The sequence below is a fragment of the Platalea leucorodia genome (assembly GCF_965183815.1).
Source record: "Platalea leucorodia genome assembly, chromosome: 3".
NCBI classification, from domain to species: domain Eukaryota; kingdom Metazoa; phylum Chordata; class Aves; order Pelecaniformes; family Threskiornithidae; genus Platalea; species Platalea leucorodia.
In genome coordinates this window covers 94,531,944-94,549,922 of record NC_138825.1, presented here as the reverse complement: position 1 = coordinate 94,549,922, position 17,979 = coordinate 94,531,944, and the positions used below count along the sequence as shown (strand labels likewise).

At 38.7% G+C, this 17,979-nt stretch overlaps 1 protein-coding gene across 5 annotated transcripts in view; it reads left to right on the top strand.

Annotated features, from left to right (window-relative positions):
- RIMS1 (regulating synaptic membrane exocytosis 1) overlaps positions 1–17,979 on the top strand; it is a gene marked incomplete at both ends in the record, with an annotated part of 339,260 nt that overhangs the window by 132,259 nt on the left and 189,022 nt on the right. The gene's annotated exons all lie outside the window — the stretch shown is intronic.

Here is a 17,979-nt window from a genome sequence, read left to right as displayed (position 1 = left end):
CATAGCTCCATACTAGCTACTATGAAGAAAATTAACTCCACCCCAGCCAAAACCAGCACACAGGTAAAACACCCGTCAACTAACTTATATACCACAGGTTTACAGACAACTTTGGAATTACATGTTATTTTCTCAATAATTTATTAGATTTGTAATTAACTTGCCCATAAAAGGCAGACTCCCATAGCAAAACCTTTGTATTGATGAGCTTTGTGAAAATGATTTGGGCTACTATATTGTAAAAAGTTGTTTATTACTGAGAAACACAGATTAATCGTAGAGATGAGCAGATGTTTCTGGGACTCTATAATGAGCATGTACGTGATGGTCATGTTGTCATGACTGGAGGAATTTTCTGTTTGTTGCTGGGTTGTTATTAATGGTAGTGGAACTTGTATCTCTGCAACATGTGATAAGTGATCAAAACTCATGTTCTATTACTTAGCTATGCATGCATTGGCAAAGTTAATTTTTCTCTTCTGTAACTTTTTTTCTCTGGCCGAATAGCTTCCACAAATGGAGAGAGGACAGTTGAAGGTCCATCCAGCAAACTGCTCCCAAGCCTTTTGTCAGCCTAACCAACAGCTTCACCTGTTAGGGTCATTCGGATCACTCCTGTTAGCTGTAGAGAAACCTGCTTTCCTAGCCTGTTTCAGGGACTGATCTGACTGTCTTTGTGGGTAAGTTGAAGAGACCACAGAGACAACTTCTTGCCCATGTAAGTGCAATGCAGCAGGAAAAGCAACAAGGTGTAGTAGGGAATGAAATGCAGGAAGATTTCATCCACTTGCTGTATTATTCTGGGTTTCGCTTTCAGCATAGGTGTAACCGTACTTTTGCCTATCTGTGAATATCCTATCTTGCAGGTTATACCCCTTTGCTGTATACTCCTAAGTATATGTTTTTCAAACAGCAAGTGTGTGTTCAGTAGAGCCTATTGTTCACGTTAGAGGAACTGCCCTCTTGGTCACTTCTATAGACTATTAAAGAGGAGGCTGGTGAGGTGTCCAAGAGAGATTAAGTCAGTACATTTACCAGTCAGACTGAGTAGGCATCGGTTCCAAATGAAAACCCCTACATGATACGTGAACTGTGTTTATGCTTGCATTATAGTTACTGGAGGAGATCGATGTGCCTCAGAGTGATTCAGCTTGCTCTGAACTAGACTGAATCCGCTCTGACTCTTTCTCAGCTGTACTGACTAGGGGCTCTGCTTGCCAAAACAGGCACCTAGTGTCATATAAGGTACTGCAGACTTCTACTGTAGCTTCCAGCAGCTACCAGAGATGAGGGTGGCTCTCAGGTAATTCCCACATCATACCTGACAGCTCCACACTCATATTTTGGAAATGTTAGGGTATTGCAGGTAGAACTGAATGCCAGTGTTGAGGCAGTTACAGCAGGGAATCAGACACCAGTGATGGCCTGTAGACACATTTAGAAACCTATATTTAGTCTTATCTCAAATGAAACTCTACACGCTTGTTCTGAATCTGCTGCGCAAACCTACGCCTTCTCTCCCCTACAGGCAACCTGACAATTCATACAGCAGCAGCAATCTTTTTTAGCCTTTTGTCTCCTACATAAATTGACCTTCTTCAAAGCAGATATCTATGGTCTTATGCAGTCTGTGATGTGTGGAAAGTTGTGAATATAGTCCGCTACAGAGAGATCAATTTGGGCTTTTTCCCATGTTAAAGACAAACATTGAGAAGAAAATGTTGTATGTTACTGAAAATTGCACTAACCCACAGTTGAATTTTCAATATTTTATTTAGGATATAAATTATTACTGTTAGAAAATTCTTTTTCCATTTCTTGAGTATAATTCATAGACCTATGAAGACCAAAATATTTTTTTAACTCTATGGCTATGCAATTAGACACTCAAAAACTCTTATTGAAAATTTGCTATCCACAATCTTCAGGTAATGAGAATGGCATAGTTCAACTGACTATGAGTATGCAGCTTCATAAAGATCAGTAGTCAGCTAAGGGAAGAGTTTACTTAACTAGCTTAACCTAGGCTAGAATGTTTTAGCCTTCTTGAGGCTAAGATGGCGATTGGAGAAAACCCAAGGTGGTCTGGTTGATTTAGAAACTGCTTGTTTTTGTAAAAAGAAGCTGACTGACAGCTGATACAAAAGAGAGGTGCTGTAAGGCATGCAGGCTGTTTCTCCCAAGTCAAAAATAAGGAGCAAGCCTAATGCTTCAGGCTACAGAACATTCAAGCAGGCTTAGCTAGTATATTTTGTTTCTCAGAAATCGTGCTTTTTCTGTAATGCCAGAGATACACACTATCAAAAGTTACTGTAGGAAAAACTTTATGGAGTCTCAACATCTGTTGCAAACTTTTAGGTACAGTTCTCTCCAGAATCCTTGCCTAAATTCCCAAGATATCCATTGGGAAGAGAGGTGAAAACTTGACAGATATGGGGCTCTGTTAGAGAGACCCAAAGATAAACAGAAATGAACACTTCAGTGACTGGAATTACATTAAAAGTAACTTGTTTCATAAGTCCCTTGATATAGAAGTTCATGACTGAATTAACTTTGATTAAGGAGGCTGTTAAATCCATCCAAGCTGCATCTGAAATGCATACAGATATTTTTTTTTTTCTCCTATTGAAGACTATGGGAAGGGACTGTTAAGACTCCCAAGACTGTAGATGGGCTTCCAGTCGTTTGTAAAACTGTTACGCAGTTTGTTTTACAAAGACAAGATTTAACCCCAGTCAGTTGCATTTCTTCATTTTGAAGGTCTTGTTAGAGAAGCTTCTGTGGTGGGTTGACCTTGGCTGGCTGCTAGGTGCCTCAACAGGGCAGGGAGAGAAAATAAACTGGAAAAGCTCATGGGTTGACATAAACGAGGGAGTTGGTTCACCAGTTACCGTCATGGGCAAAACAGACTCAACTTGAGGGAGATTAATTTAATTTATTGCCAGCTAAAATAGAGTTGGATGGTGAGAAACAAAGACAAAACCTAAACCACCTCCTCCCTCCTCCCTTCTTCCCAGGCTCAACTTCACTCCTCCATTTCCAACTCCTCTGCTTCATCCTGCAGAGCGGCGCAGGGGAGTGGGGAGTGAGGGTTGAGGTCAGTCCATAACAGCTCCTCTCTGCTGCTCCTTCCTTCCTCATGCTGTTCCCCTGCTCCAGCTTGGGGTCCTCCATGGGCTGCAGTCCTTCAGGAAAAGAATCTGCTCCCATGGGGGTTCTCCAGGGGCTGCAGCTCCTGTCAGGAGAACCTGCTCCAGCACGGTCTTCTCCACAGGCTGCAGGGGAATCTCCGCTCAGGTGACTGGAGCACCTCTTCCTCTCCTCTCACCTCAGTTCTCGCAGGGCTGTTTCTCACACTTTTTTCCTCACTCCTCACTGCCTGTGCAGCTTTTTGCCCGTTCTTACGCATATTTTCCCCAAGACACCACCACCGTGGCTGCGGGGCTCAGCCGTGCCCTGCGGCGGGTCGGTTGGAGCCGGCTGGAACCGGCTGTGCCCGGCACGGGGCAGCCCCGGCCTCTCCTCACAGAGGCCGCCCTGCGGCCCCCTGCCAGCGCCTGGGCACCTGCACCCCGTGCATCTCCAACCATCTCCCTGGCAGCGCTGAAGCAGCCTGAGGGAGGCTGGCCTGTACAGTCTGTCCTTTTTAGTTCTCATATTATTTTCTCTTTCTTTCTTAGCCACTTCTTTTTGTCAGTCTGACTGTCATGGGATCAGCTCACCATGTTCTGCTTAATTACTTTCTTTTCTTTGACCATAAATATCTGTAGTTACTGCTCTCTTCAGTGAACTGGTTGGATTTAATCCTTTGATTTGATGCACGAAACAATAGCTTGTTTTCAGTGTAAAGATGTAGATTTTTTAAATTTTACTTTGGAAGGTTTTCCTTTTTTTATTTTCTATCCTTTTTTAAAGGTAGAAGATCCTTTATACCGTCAGTGGTACATAGATTGTCAACATCCTCATTAGGTTGCTTTTATTTTTCATTTTGTTCTCAACTATTGATTATGTTTCTGATTACCTGCCAATTTTGAAACTATATCATGGCAAGTTTTGAGGCAGTGTTGCTTACAGGCTTTATTTCCATTATAAGTTAATTTATAATTAAATAATAATTTAATAGATAATAATGCGGCACTTAACCTCCCACTGTTACATTACACCTTGTGTAATGAATTAGAATCATACAAGCAACTTTGTATACCAAATGAAAATGAGTTAAATTATGATCACAGACCTAATTCTAGACTACCATCAACGTAAAATGACTGTCTTTCTATTTTAGCCCCAGAAGGATCAGATTTGGGGTTTAACTGCTTTAACATTTGCTTTTAAAAGCCACTCTTTTGGAAGTGCTAAATCACGGCAAGAAGAGCTTCCCGATGTATAACACCTTATATTGCTTGTAAGTTGGCTGTTTTCTCAAAACTTGTCTCACATATTGTGCCATCTACCCTTTCACTTGGTTAAGGCCTTCAATTTGTTTGATAGCAGTCTGCATTTTAGTGCTTTATTTTAGAGCTGTTCGTAGGTGACTAAGAACTCTATTTTTTGGCCATATCTATGTTATAAATGTAGCTACTACAATGTTTATGGGCTGAGAAATCACCTCCTTGCTTCTAGTCTTGGTTTTATTTTTCTGTCCTTTTAAGTATATAACCTGCCCAGCATATATTTTAACTGTAATTACTATTTCTTAGCAGTTTATGTTACTGAATAGCTGAAAGGTATGTACTCTCTTGATCTTTTTTCCTTCTTTATGTCCAATAGCTTTCTGAATGGCTAACTTTAGCTGCCCGGTAATTTCCTTTTCCAATTTAAATGTCACACAGTATTGTATTAAACAAGTGCAAAGAATTTATGATTCCTCTGCTTCAAACAGCAAGGAAAGAGAGCAGTGTTTAAGATTAATGTAGTATGCAGCAACTTTTAGGCTTCTGTCTTGTAAACTCTTCGGGGTGACTAAGTATAGCAAATGCCATAAATGTTTCAAAAAGAAAAGTTCCTTGTGCTTGCACACCAAGTGACATGGCATAGTCTGAGCAACTTTTTCAAACAAAATGCTTAAGTCCCTATATATAATAATATTTCTTACGGACGATAAGTAAACATATGTAGATTTAGAAACTGAAGAGTGACTTCTGCTTTGATTTCATTTGAAAGACAGCCATTAAAATCATACAAAAAACTTGATACCATAGTCTGACTTATGCAGAGCATGACATTCATTGCAGATCTTAAACCTTTCAGTTCTGCCATATTCTGCAAGCAGCAAATGCTTTATATAGCGATACTCTTAGCACCGGTGCTCCAGGAAAAAAAAGAAGTTTCTTCTAGTGGTTGAACATTAACCTTCATAATAGTTCTTGTTTCCTTAAAATAGACAGGACAAAAAAAAAAAAGTGAAGGATCTGCAAATAAAAGATTGCAATGCTGCGTGATTATTACAAAAGCTGCTGGATGTGCTTTGTTTCCATTTAGAGCTTTAGTGTCTCACATTCAATCTGTCATGGTTTTCTGCCATGTGCTGAGTCCTAGTAAGCTCATTTGTTACGTGGTTTGTCGTAGTGCACGTGTGTGAGGGGGCTTGTTAATATCTTATGCTGATTTTGCCTGAAGAGATTTAAAGCTTGCCAAAAAGCTTTTTTCTTAAAAGAGAAAGATAACCCTGAATCCCCAAATGCCTTCTTTCTTTTCTGAAGAAAAAAATCCAAACACGAAGCAAAAATCCCAAACACAAAGAAAAAAAACAAACTGAGGAAATAGTTTCCTCTGAAGTAAGTTTTATTTGTCCGTGCATCATCTCTGTTCCAAATGCGATAACCTTTGATATGTGACAACAAGACAACCCAATTTGGTTGCTTTTCTAGCACACTTGTTTCCTCTTAATGCCTGGTATTTGTCCTACTTTCTCCTTATTGCCTCTCTCTGAAATTTTCTCCTTCACTTGTCATTGCCTTTTTAATTTTCACCCTAGTTTGAACCTTTCTACCTGTTTGTCCATGTCCTCTTGGAAGTTCTTTCTTCTTGGCCACCTCATCCCACAAGTCTTCCCTCTTACCCTGCATTCTTTTGCCTAGAGACAATAAAGAGCTGAAGTGGTTAAGAGAAAGTTATTAAAGACAACAGGGCCAGAAGAGTCTGACCTCCAGTAAACCAGTCGTATTTAAGCTGGGATAAACCGCTGGTTTTAGTATGGTCATCTAAAACTTATAGAGACAACCAGAGTGGAACAGTGCTAACCTTATTAATATGTAGTCCACTGACCCGATTAAAGTATTTCAGTATAGAGTTAAAATTAATTATAAACTAGAGAGAAATACAAATGAGTGGTTAAGCTCACATTCTAGAAACAACAGATATTACTGAAATAAAATCTAGAAAACCTTTCATAAACCCCCCTGGCTATGGATGAGGGTGGAATTGTCTGATTTGTCTGTCTGTTTTGGATTTAAATAACCGAAGTTGATTTCTTTGGCTGGGATGATTCTGGTGGCTATATTACGTAATCCGAATTACAAAAAAAAAAAAAAAAAAGTTCAAAGATGGATTCACGAGAACATGCAGGGATCAAATCAAAACTGAGAGGAACAGTACTGTGCACAGAAAGATTATCAGACGGGCTGGTCAAATTGATGTTTTTAGTTCAAAAGATGGTCAAGCATTTTGAACCCAGCAAAAGGCTGATGTATCTGAAAGTTATTTATTTCCAGATGTATCACGTGATCAGAAGTATTCCTGGTTCCTGCAAACTCTGTGGTTGTGTTTAGTGTTCAGCTACTTCAAATACGGCTGAATACTGAACATTAAATACAGCTAACATCTCTACGCAGGAAAGGTGATCCAAGTTTAGGCAAGAGTAGATGGACCCCATCAGCTCTGGAAGCTGTTGTTATGGAAGGCTACCTTCTACCAAGCAGGAAAGAAGGAATTTGTCTCGTTAGCTGCCAACATGGTTCTCTTTCCTCTATGTAAGGTGCAAGTGCCCAGGGAGCTAGCATTTAAGAGGGACCTAGCTGGCCGTTAAATTTCTTCTAGCTCCTGATACACACAGAAACCTGCCACATACAAATCAGTTACCTGGCAAAAAAAGATTGCTTGCTTCTGTTGAACAGACTGTACGCATGAGCACAAAACGTCTTCACCGATGTATAAAGGTGGACTGAGGGTTCATGGTCCCTATATTTGTACCACCATGGAGTACGCATCCGTCTATTTCTGATAATACAAGGCAGGATATCCTTAACTGTTGCCTCTTCCCCCATACCCTTAGGTCATCACTGTGCTATATGCCTTTTATTTGTTTAGGAAATACAAAGCCTCATTAGATATCTGTGAATATACAGGTAAGTGCAGAGGATCAGAATGATTGTCTTATCATCTAGCAAAGTTCTGATCTCAGTTTTTGAACCTGTTTTTGTAACAGTAGCTTCATCGGATAATGAAATATCATTACTCTGAATTTCCCAACTGTAATGTTCTGCACTGCTTTACATCTTCTTACCTTATTGAAACTCTCCTCTTTCCCTGTGTGGTCTGCCAGTAGTATTGTAAATTCAGGACAGTAAACTATTGAAATTGATACCAGGGATGGTCTGTGAATTGGCTGTCAACAGAGCGCTGTTTAGATCAGTTAAAAAAATTATAATATTCTTACGCTGGCACGAAACTCCTACTGCATTTTCCTGCCCCATTTTCCTTTTCCTTATCTTTTAAATATTCCATATTCAGACTCACAGTTGTCTATCCCTTTCTCAGTCACCCTGTAGTCTTTACTCTCCTAAAAATCTACACTTTTCCTTACCAAAAATACATTGTTTTCCCCAGTTTTTTTTTTTTAAATCTTAGATATCCACTCAAATTTGTTGTAGAACACTGATATTCTCTCTTCCCCTTCCTCAAATCTTCTATCCCAGATTTACTGAGATTCCTTTGTGCTCGAGCTTGATAGCACAGATAGCACAGACTTAACCAACTTAGCCTCAGACTCTGCACCTGGAGCGAGAGGTGGGAGAATTAACAGAAAGGACCATGGACATCTCAGAAGGTAGGATCAACAAAGATGAAAATGTAAAAAAAAAACCCCAAAAGCCAAAAAACTTTGTCATCCTTTCCGTAAGGGAGTAACTGCAAATAAGATGTTGAGGCAACTTCTATGGTATGTTGTGGTTTCTCAGGATAGTCTGGTAGCTTTTTCAGAAGAGGAGGTCAGGTTGCTGATCTGTATAAAGCAGAATGTTGCACAAAGTAAGCATGTGTTTGTTTTAAAAATAGCTGTTATAAACATTCAAGAAGTTGCAGTGATGATATCCAAGTGGGATGAATATGCCTTCTGTAATTATAAGCATTCCATGCATTTACATGCATAACAAAAAAATAAAGCTTAAGTATTTTTAATTGTGTGAAGAAAACTATGAACTTAAGGGTGAGTCTGGGATAGATTGTGAATCATGAACGTGTATAACATGTATAGGGCATAATCCTACTTGGTGCTTTGTCAAAATCCTTACTGGGCAGTACTAACCATTGCAAAATACTCATTTAAAAGTAGGTACCATGTGATACTTAAGATCCCCAAAGAGTGAAAAGTTCTGTCTAGGTATATTTCCACCATGGTGATTTTTTTTTAAAATTCTGAAACCTAAATATTAATCATATGAAAATAATGTGCAATCATATAATATGAATTTTACTCTTTCACTGAGAATGTTTGCTTTTGCTTGCTTAAGAAAAGTTAAAACATGAAGGGTCAAGCTGGTAGAGTTTTGTGAAGATTTCATTTATTTAAGCTTTACAGTTCCAGGTTAATCCGGATTGTGTTTAGTTTTGTATCTGTATGTGATATAAAAAAGTATCTGTAACAGATCAATCAGAGTCCATTTCACATCTTTGCTCTCAGCCTCAGAAGGCCAGTGACAAGGGCACCGGCCATCCCTGGCAGTGGTGGTGAGCCTGGGCTGTGTGTGGGGCTGCCCAGACGCGGGAGGAAGCATACCTTTGGTGCCACACTCTCCTTCACTGAATCACTGAATCACTGAATTCTAGGCTTTGTGTGGACTTGGGGCTGTGGGAGCTCTTAGCAAAACTCAGCAGTCAGAACTTCCCAGCATAGGAGTTGGTGGGGAGCAGAGGGAAATTCTGGGTAAGCAGAGCTGATTGATAGTCATCCAACGTGATTTCCTGCAAGTGGAAAGATGGTCAAAGTGGTCAGAGAAGGCTTCTGTCAAGTTGCACAGCAGAGATCACTGCAATGAGATTATCCTGCAATATGTCAAAAACATGCTTTCTCTTCTCTCAACCAGAGTGTTTTTGGGCATTTGTCTGAACTGACAGTTCCAAATGTGCTGCACACGCTCCCTTACATTCCCTGGACAGGTAGTTATGTCATCCATAAAAATCTTTGTCCTAACATGATTGTCACTCTGCTGTATATTCACCTCATTCCCTCTGGGAATACTCCTGAACTGCCAGCCGTCCTCTGTTGCCTTCTATCCCTATTTACACAGCCAGTAATGGTCCTCTTCTTCCTCGCAGCCCCTGGATTTTCACTTCATGTCTGCAGAACACTCTGTTAGTCTCAGCTCCACTGTCTCTTCCTATGGATCCAAGCAGTCTCTGTAAGCTTTGCTCATCTGCTGCGCCCATTGTTCTTTCCCCTGAATTGTCCCTGCAGACAGAAGCACCCCGAACAGATCTCCTGGTGACCCCATGCTCCTAGTGGCTGTCAAGGCCAGTATGTTCTCCTGAGTAACTCAACAGTGACATGTATTTCACAGGTTGGGAAACCCAAATACAGATTTTAGGCAGACAATCTCTTTTGAGTCTAGAGGGAACACCATCAGCTGTTAACACCTTACTTCAACACAGGATAGAGAGAGTTAATCTCTCAAATCTCTGGAGATGCGCATATATATTTATATAGATGTATGATAAATATAAGACAACTTGGTTCTTACTAACTCATATTGGAAGCTTTTGAGCATGCAGTCACTCCACCAGCATTTGGTGGAGCTAATCTTAAGCTCTCAGATAGCTGAGGGAAGTAGCTGTGTTTATAGACTGTTGTATGCTCCTGGAAGAAAATAGGTCAATATGCTGTGGGCTTTCCATAGTCCCTTGTGTGAGTACAGTGCCTCTCCATCTCAGAACTTTTCACATTTTATGGGCTGTTTGCTTTAGAGCAGAAACCTATGTAGATAGTGAGACAAAAAAGAGGCAGACCTTCTAGCAGTAAACTATTGCAAGCATAGTAATACTTAACATAGTTGAAGAACCATAGGGCCAAGATATTTAAATTTCTCAGTGCTTTATTCCATAGAGAATCACAGAATGATTGAGCTTTGAAGGGGCCTCTGGAGATCCTCTAGTCCGAGTCCCTGCTCAGAGCAGGCCCAAGTAGATGAAGTTGCCAGGGCCATGTCCCATTGGGTTTTGAATGTCTCCAAGGATGGAGAGTCCATAAGACTATTTTTGATTTTTTTTGTGTTTGAGAATACAAAATCAGAATTAGTTCATGCCCATCAAGCCCCCTATGACCTCCATCAGTTGACCCACTCACTTTTCCTTCCATAAGCTTTTTTTTTTTTCTACTTCAAGAATTCGACTCTGTGGTTTAACTGTGTTTCTGTTTTGACTAACCTTCTTTACAACTTCTCTACAGCTACAAGTTTCCAATTTCTTTTGTTGTAAATTATTTTCCATTCTATACCAAAAAAATACCTCTTGCCTCTCTACTACATTTGTTTTGACACAGTTTTTATAAAAGAATGTTTATATAAGAGAATAGTATCGAAACATAAATAATGCTGTTGTAGTGCAAGCTCCCACAGAGATGATGTACACTCTCATGCACTATTAAAGACAGTCTCGTTCTGAGCATTTGTGTACTTTTACTGCAGTTTGTAAATATACAAGTGGATAAATGGAGTGGAAAGCTTCTGGTCACTTCTCTATGTTTTTTGAATGACAACTAAAATTTTATCAGTCCTGACCATAAGCTGTTTCATGCCATTTACCTTATTTTGCTAGACTTCTGTCATTTTTTAAAATTAATTCTATGTTCCATGTATATCTGTAACTATGGAAACTATGAAGTGATTAAAAGGAGTACAGTTGTTGCTTCTGTGGCTCATCAAGACAGCCAAATGTTCAAATAGTTAGACAAAACTATGTTGTTTTTAAGAAGGTTAGAAGAATATACGAAAATGATCTATGAGGTAATAATTTCTAGTGTAGCTTAATGGTCTATGAAAAATGGAGATAGATGTTACAGAAAATGTGACTAGCAATTCATGGCTACTATGTTATCAGAAATATATTAAGAAATTGTCAGGCAAGAGAAATAAAGTTGAAAAAGAAATTGATCTATAAGGAAAGAGTGAAACCAAAGCAGAGCTTCCTGAAGCTGTGGTTGTTGCTGGGGCTTAGAATTCTCCTACTGCCGAGGAAAGTAAAAATACTGAGGGTGAAACTGGGTAGTGTGGACAAGATAAGTGAGGAAGGAGTAAGCGTAGCAATATGGAAAAAGGATTTAAATGTAAGCTTAAATACAAGGCCTGTGGAGGAGTCAAACCATTGGGATGTTTGGGATTGCTGAGTTTCGAAAAAAGTGGTCTAAGCTTCATCATGATGACCTGTGGATAAATAAAGCCTGTACTGTCTGATACTCCATAAACTTTTCTTGAAGCTTTGCTTTTTTTCCAAAAAATGGAATTCTGAAGCCCAGACAAATCAGCCCAAACAATTAATAATTCCTGAGTCTCTTTGATTTTTAACCAGCCAAGTTAAAGTCTCTTTGATTTTTAACCCCTTCTTTCTTCTGGTACGATAGTCTCTTCTGTCTCCCTCCAAATTGTAAGTTTGTAAATTTTGATGATTTTAGAATTAGACCTAAAACCAGAGCTGCAAGGAAGTTCAGGTGCAAGGTTTCACAATTTGTCCAGGCTATAGTCCTGCTTTAGGAGGTCACAACTGTAACTGAGACAATACGATTTTTGTAGTATTTTTTTAGTGGCGTGTATTTATTAATTAATTTGTGTAGTAGATTCAGGAAAAAACACTTGTAGGGGGAGAATATTTCAAAGTACTGTATGTAAATGTGCCAGTGTGAATTTTTAGACAAAACCAAAGGCTTCTCCACTAGTGATTTTGGTTTCTTCCTTGAACTCCAAAGGCATTCTCAGAGAAGAACATTGCGATAGTGACTGGAACCTGGCCGTGTGCTGTTTTAGAGATGTTATGTCATATGATAACTTTATAGTTGCCTGAGTGTATCACTTCCAACACTCAGTTTGCTGCAGGATTATTCTAGAGAATGTTTAATTTTTGTGGAAATCATTGGGAGCTTTCTGAAAGATTGGCAGCTGTAGCTGAGAGATTTTGGCAGCAGGGCATGTGAAGAAAGGCAGTTGTTTTTTTGTTTTATTTTTATCTTAAAATGGCTAGTAATGCTGTTGCTAGCAGCAGTGTCAACAAAACTGGCATAAAATACCCTTTTGATTTTAACTCCTTGAATCATTGCACCACTGCAACTTTTCTGAATCTTTGTATTGGTGGTTTGTAGTGGGTTTAGAAACTTAGGCCAGAAATAAGATTAGGATCAATGTGTGAACTGTGTGTTCAGTTGCCTAGTAGGCATCTGATGCCATTTTTGATGCCCTACGGTACATATGGCTGGCAGGTATGTCATAACTCCTGTGGAAGGCTTACGCCCTCTTAAGTGGCACGTGGCAGCCAGGTGGGATATGTTAACTTACGTCTATCATTAGGCACAAGATTTCATTTTATTTTGTTGTGTCTACTTGAAAGTGAGTGGATTCTCTTTGGATGGAAATTTAAATACCTGCCATGCCTATAGTAATTTCTGTGTAGACAGAAAAAATTTAAACATCTTACTCTCATCCTTATTTGTACACATAGGATCTGATTTGGAAAGTTAACATCTCAGTTAAACTGTGAAAGGCAAGCAGGAAAAGAGTATGAAGTGCGCTCTCTAGTGCAAGTGGAAAATTCTGATAAGGTGGGCTTTTGAACATCCCTCCTGGATGCTCTCAGTCAAACATGGAAATGGCACCACAGACTTTAAGGTGACATGTAGTTCCGTGAGCAGTGGGGCCTCGCTCCCTATGAACATGTCTTGTGGTTGAATTGCAGTGTAGATTCTGTGATGCCAATAAAAGATTGCACTAATGAAATATTTATAGGGCTTTTGTAGAACTGCTTATTTCATGAAACTTGTAAGAATATAATCCCTTGAAAACTTCCGTGTCTGTGCAAAATTTTATTGCATTTGCCCAGTGGGTTAAAACATTAGTGGAGGGTGTGGGGAGAAAAGGGGGAAGAAACCAATCAACTGTCAGCATAAACCTCATTTTCTTGCCAAACTGGGATAAAAATATCAAGCTGAAAACCTAAGTTATGAAGAAAATCTGCTCGGCACAGGAATGGAAGAACAGGGAGTGCTAAAATGGCCTTTTATCACAGTCCTGAAATGGCTAAGCCCCGTATGTCTGATGAGCATCAGCATGAGCAAACCAGTCTCCTCCCTGCTTGCAGGGGAGAACAGTAGAGAATTGTACTGTCCTTTTGAACCTTTCAATCTAGAGGAGAGGCTTCAGCAAAAGCAGAACCTAAACTCCTAGGCTACTTTGGTAACAAATTAGACCTAATCTGGGACCGTTCCTAGGTGTTAGACTATCTAACTAGTAAACCAAGAGACGGCTGCTTGGCACATTCTTGGGCTTCTGCCCACCAGCACTTTCTCATCGATTTTTCTTGGTGGTTTGGGAGTTGGGGTGCTCTGAGGCTTATTTCCAGGAGACAGTTAGTATGCAGCCACCTTGCTTTGAAGTAGAGCAGAGATCCTAGTAGAGGTGCAGGTTATTTCATGTCATTCAGCATCAGTGCTCAAAAACATTTCTGTGCAAGTTTAATGTACTAATATGGGTGTCATTTCAAGATGTAGTTTAACAGAAGACAGCGAGCCACTGCTGTAGAGAAGACATCCTCTTCCCCTCATTTGCCTCAGTTCCTGGCCGTGTGATTTCACTACTCATCATACCCCTCCATGAGAAAAACAGATGTGACAAAAAATGAAGCCTATTAAAAACCACAGATAAATTTCTACTATGTTTTTAAATGCACGTGTGTCCTGGGAGGACCTGACAGTCAAGGGAGGGGATACAAGGGAGCATGCAGTATGATGAAACTGGGAACAAGGAAGGTAGAGGACATACCTGGATGAGGAGAAAGAAGAGCAGGAGAGGAGGGAGGTGGGGAAAAGACCTTCCCTTTTGATGACCAGGAGGCATTGGATGAACTCAGCTGTCTGTACAATTTTGAAAAATGTGTTTAATCAAAGCTTGGATTCACAAGCACATTTTCATTAGAAAAGTAGAGTTGTTTACTTACTTAGATTTTGGACTAATGTAAGGATTCAAGTAGATTTTCAGCTTCATTTATTTATATTTTAATGGAGTGAGGCCATCATGACACTTAAGCTACGTTTTTATTACAGAATTCATTTTGATACAGCAAAAGAGAGAAATGCAATGCTATATACTAATTTCATGGTTTGCTGCATGTTTTATGTTATCCCAGAAACATTAAGTGATACGTAGTTTAACTTAATTCTGTGAATGAATAGTTTTGTAAGAGCAAATTGATAACATTTCTTCCCTCTGACTTTCAAGAGATGACTGGTAGGATGGTGGCAGAGCTCTGCTGAAGTTAATGGTGCCTCAGGCAGAGAAGAGGATCTGCCTAATTAGATCTGCCTGAAATAACTAGTGTCTTCTAGAAGTGCATAGAAGAAGGTGGCTAAAGGAACATTAACAAAAGCAATACACTGAAAAGATGTTGATTATACACCCTTCAGAAGGGAAATAATTAAGATAGTATGAAGGTTCAGTAAGGAATAGCTTGTGGCCTGTTATGTGAGCAAACTTGTTACCTTATTTGCTGTACAGAGATGAAGTAGGATGCATGGGAGTCAATGTAACTGTGGGTTTGCCATTTCAAAACTCATGAAGCGTGAAGGAGTGTGCTTCTTATGGAGCCTCCTCAGAATCCGGGCTTGGGTGAAGGATTTGGGGAACTTGCTCTGACCTCAGTCTGAATTTTGCCTGGCACGTGTCACACAAATTTGGTATAAAGTTTGTGTCGCCCCCTAATGTGACTTAAGCCTCCCAGTGCATGTTTGGAAGTCTCCAAATTTGAATTTGAAAAAAGCCTTTTTTCTGCATTCTAAAATGCAGTTTTGAAATATGTAATTATGAACAAGTGTTCTTATTTTTGTAACTGAAAATGCTCTTTTTCTCTGTATGTATAGTTGTATATATTATTTACTATGGGCTCTTTCAAGTTGGAATTTCATGTTGTGTTAGTACAGGAATACTGTTCCTACTCATTGTGGATCACATTCAACAGTACCTGTAAGAGTAAGTTTGAGGAATATTTTTTCTGTGAATGAAATACCCCATATTCCACATGAAGGCAAGCATGGGATCCTTCTAGCATGTTTTCACGCAACCTGTAAAGTTTCCACGTGAATCTGTGTGGGACCTGTTGACCCACCTCCGCTGAGTCCTGTGTGTGCCACTTTGTTTTTGTTATGTAGCAGTAAAGCCCAGAACCCTTTGCTATGCTGTGAAAAATGCACATTTTTCCAGAGCCATGCATATGAATGAGGAGCACCCCTTTACTGGTTCTCTTTATGTGTGAATATGCATTGACCTATGCAAGGATGCAATAAACCAGAAACAAACCCAACAACAAAAACCAGACTCTGGATGTCTTGAATGACTTACGGTAGCACTGCATCAGAACTCACCATCCAGAAAAGAGTAAAGAGAAACTATTTTTGAAGTGACAGGCCAGAGTAAAATTGTCTAACACTCTTCATTTTACTGATGCATCACGTGGAGGTCCAGAAGCCACATTAGAGAACTGTAATCCTTCATCAGAGCATTTGTTTGGTTGCCTAACATCTGTGGATTGCTGAGATAAGTTATTACACAAACCTGCTTTAGTTTAGATTACTTTGGACCACATCCCAGTATATTCAATCAGGATATAATTCCTGCATGCTGCGAAATTGCTTGCTCCACATACTTCTCTCAAAATGTTTTTCAATATACAGTTTTGTCACTGAAACTGTTCTGTCACCTCAAGTTTTGGTTTTTTTTTTCCTCTTAAAGAAAAGCTTTTATTATTTTTCCTTTTGGACTGAATATATCTCAAGGCAAACATAGCATTTATTAAGTCCTGAAGAGATTGCTAAACAGGGATGGTAGTGTAGCTTCTATGTGAGTATAACGCAGATTTCCTACATGTGTAATCTGTGGTGATTAGTATGTATTGTGTCCAAACTGCAGTGTTTAAAGACAGCTGTAAGAAAATGGTTTTGTATTTACATGTCTAGTATTTCTTCTTTCTGTAATCTGTATTTTTCTGTGTCTATTTGTGCATTAGCTATTCCTATTTGTTTGGATCTTATAATAGTTTGCGTAAAATGAATTACAATATCAAAGGTGATTATGCAAATTAATGGTAATTTCTTCATGTTTATTACATACTTTACACATATTTACATGATCAAATACATTAAATTGTAAATGAAGTCTTGCCATCTTTACACATTTAGATGTCCTTGCATACATACACACATATGTAATTTAATTAGAATATTTAAATTTTACTTTAGTGTTCCTTATCCTTCCTTTAAACAAACTCTAGTTGATTTATTTTTTTATTAACACTTTTTTCAACTTTTGCTGTAAACTGATAAAATACAGGCAATGACATATTTTTCATTAATGACTTCGGTTTATAGCATTGACATAGATTTTATACACAGACACAAGTGTATGCACACTTGCTGTCTAATGAGCTAACAATTGTGTCAGATTCTATAAAGTCATTTAAAAATGTGGTTTTTTTTCCTTTTAGTCTTGCTATTTTTTTAAATACCTATAACAATAATACCAGATAGACTAAAAATCTATTGTATTAGAATAGAGAGTCTGATAAACTGAATCTCTGTTTTGTGAGGTATACTAGATGAAGGAAATAAGACATTTTGGAATCAAGGAATTTTTTTGTTAAAAGACTAGCATTTATTTTGTCAAAATTACTGTTCCTGTTATCCTGCTGAGGGTTATCTGGTTTTATTGTAATACATATTTGTGCCACTGTTGGAATAACTGTAGCTTTTGATTAAGTTTTTTTAATTAATTAAAATTCTAATAGGTATTTTATTATCCTTCTTAAATAGAAGAAATGTAACAGTCACCTTTTGATAAAGGCATAATCCAAATATAGGGAAAAGAGATGGATGTCTTCTCAGTGTGGTTTGGTCAAACAGTGCAGAAGTGGTATTGGAAGTTCTGATGTAGCCTTCAGACCTAAACAGGTAGTCTATTCTAGGGTGTTTTAAATAAATCTTAATTATGTTAAATATGTAAAATGCCTAAAATTTTCATCATGCCGTGTAGGCCACGCACTTTCTCCCCAGGCCAGAGAATAAGAGAGCTCGGTACCAGAGCTTTGTTCTGTTGCAATTTCTTCCCTAAAGTGATTGTTTTTTCTGTTCCTTTTAGTTTTAAGTGTTGTATAATTTTGCGACTGTTGCATCATTCCTGTGTTTATGCAAAATAATTTAAGCATATTTTTCATTCAAACTTTTGTCATCCTTCTTACCCTCTTTACAATTTTACCCATTCTTTTACTTCTGTCCACATTAAACTAAAAGATTTTCTTTACCATTTTTCTTATTTGTGGTCAGCTTTGTTTCCTCTCATCTCTATTTTTATTTCTGACAAATTTCCTACCTCTTGTATATTCTTCATGCATTTTTCCTCTTTTGTTCTTCTGCCCCAAAACTCCTTTTGTCTTTGTCTCATTTTTTCCTTAAATATTCACACACTTTAGAGTCCTGATTAACCTTTTATTTTTCTCTGGTGATTTACTCTTGTACATGAG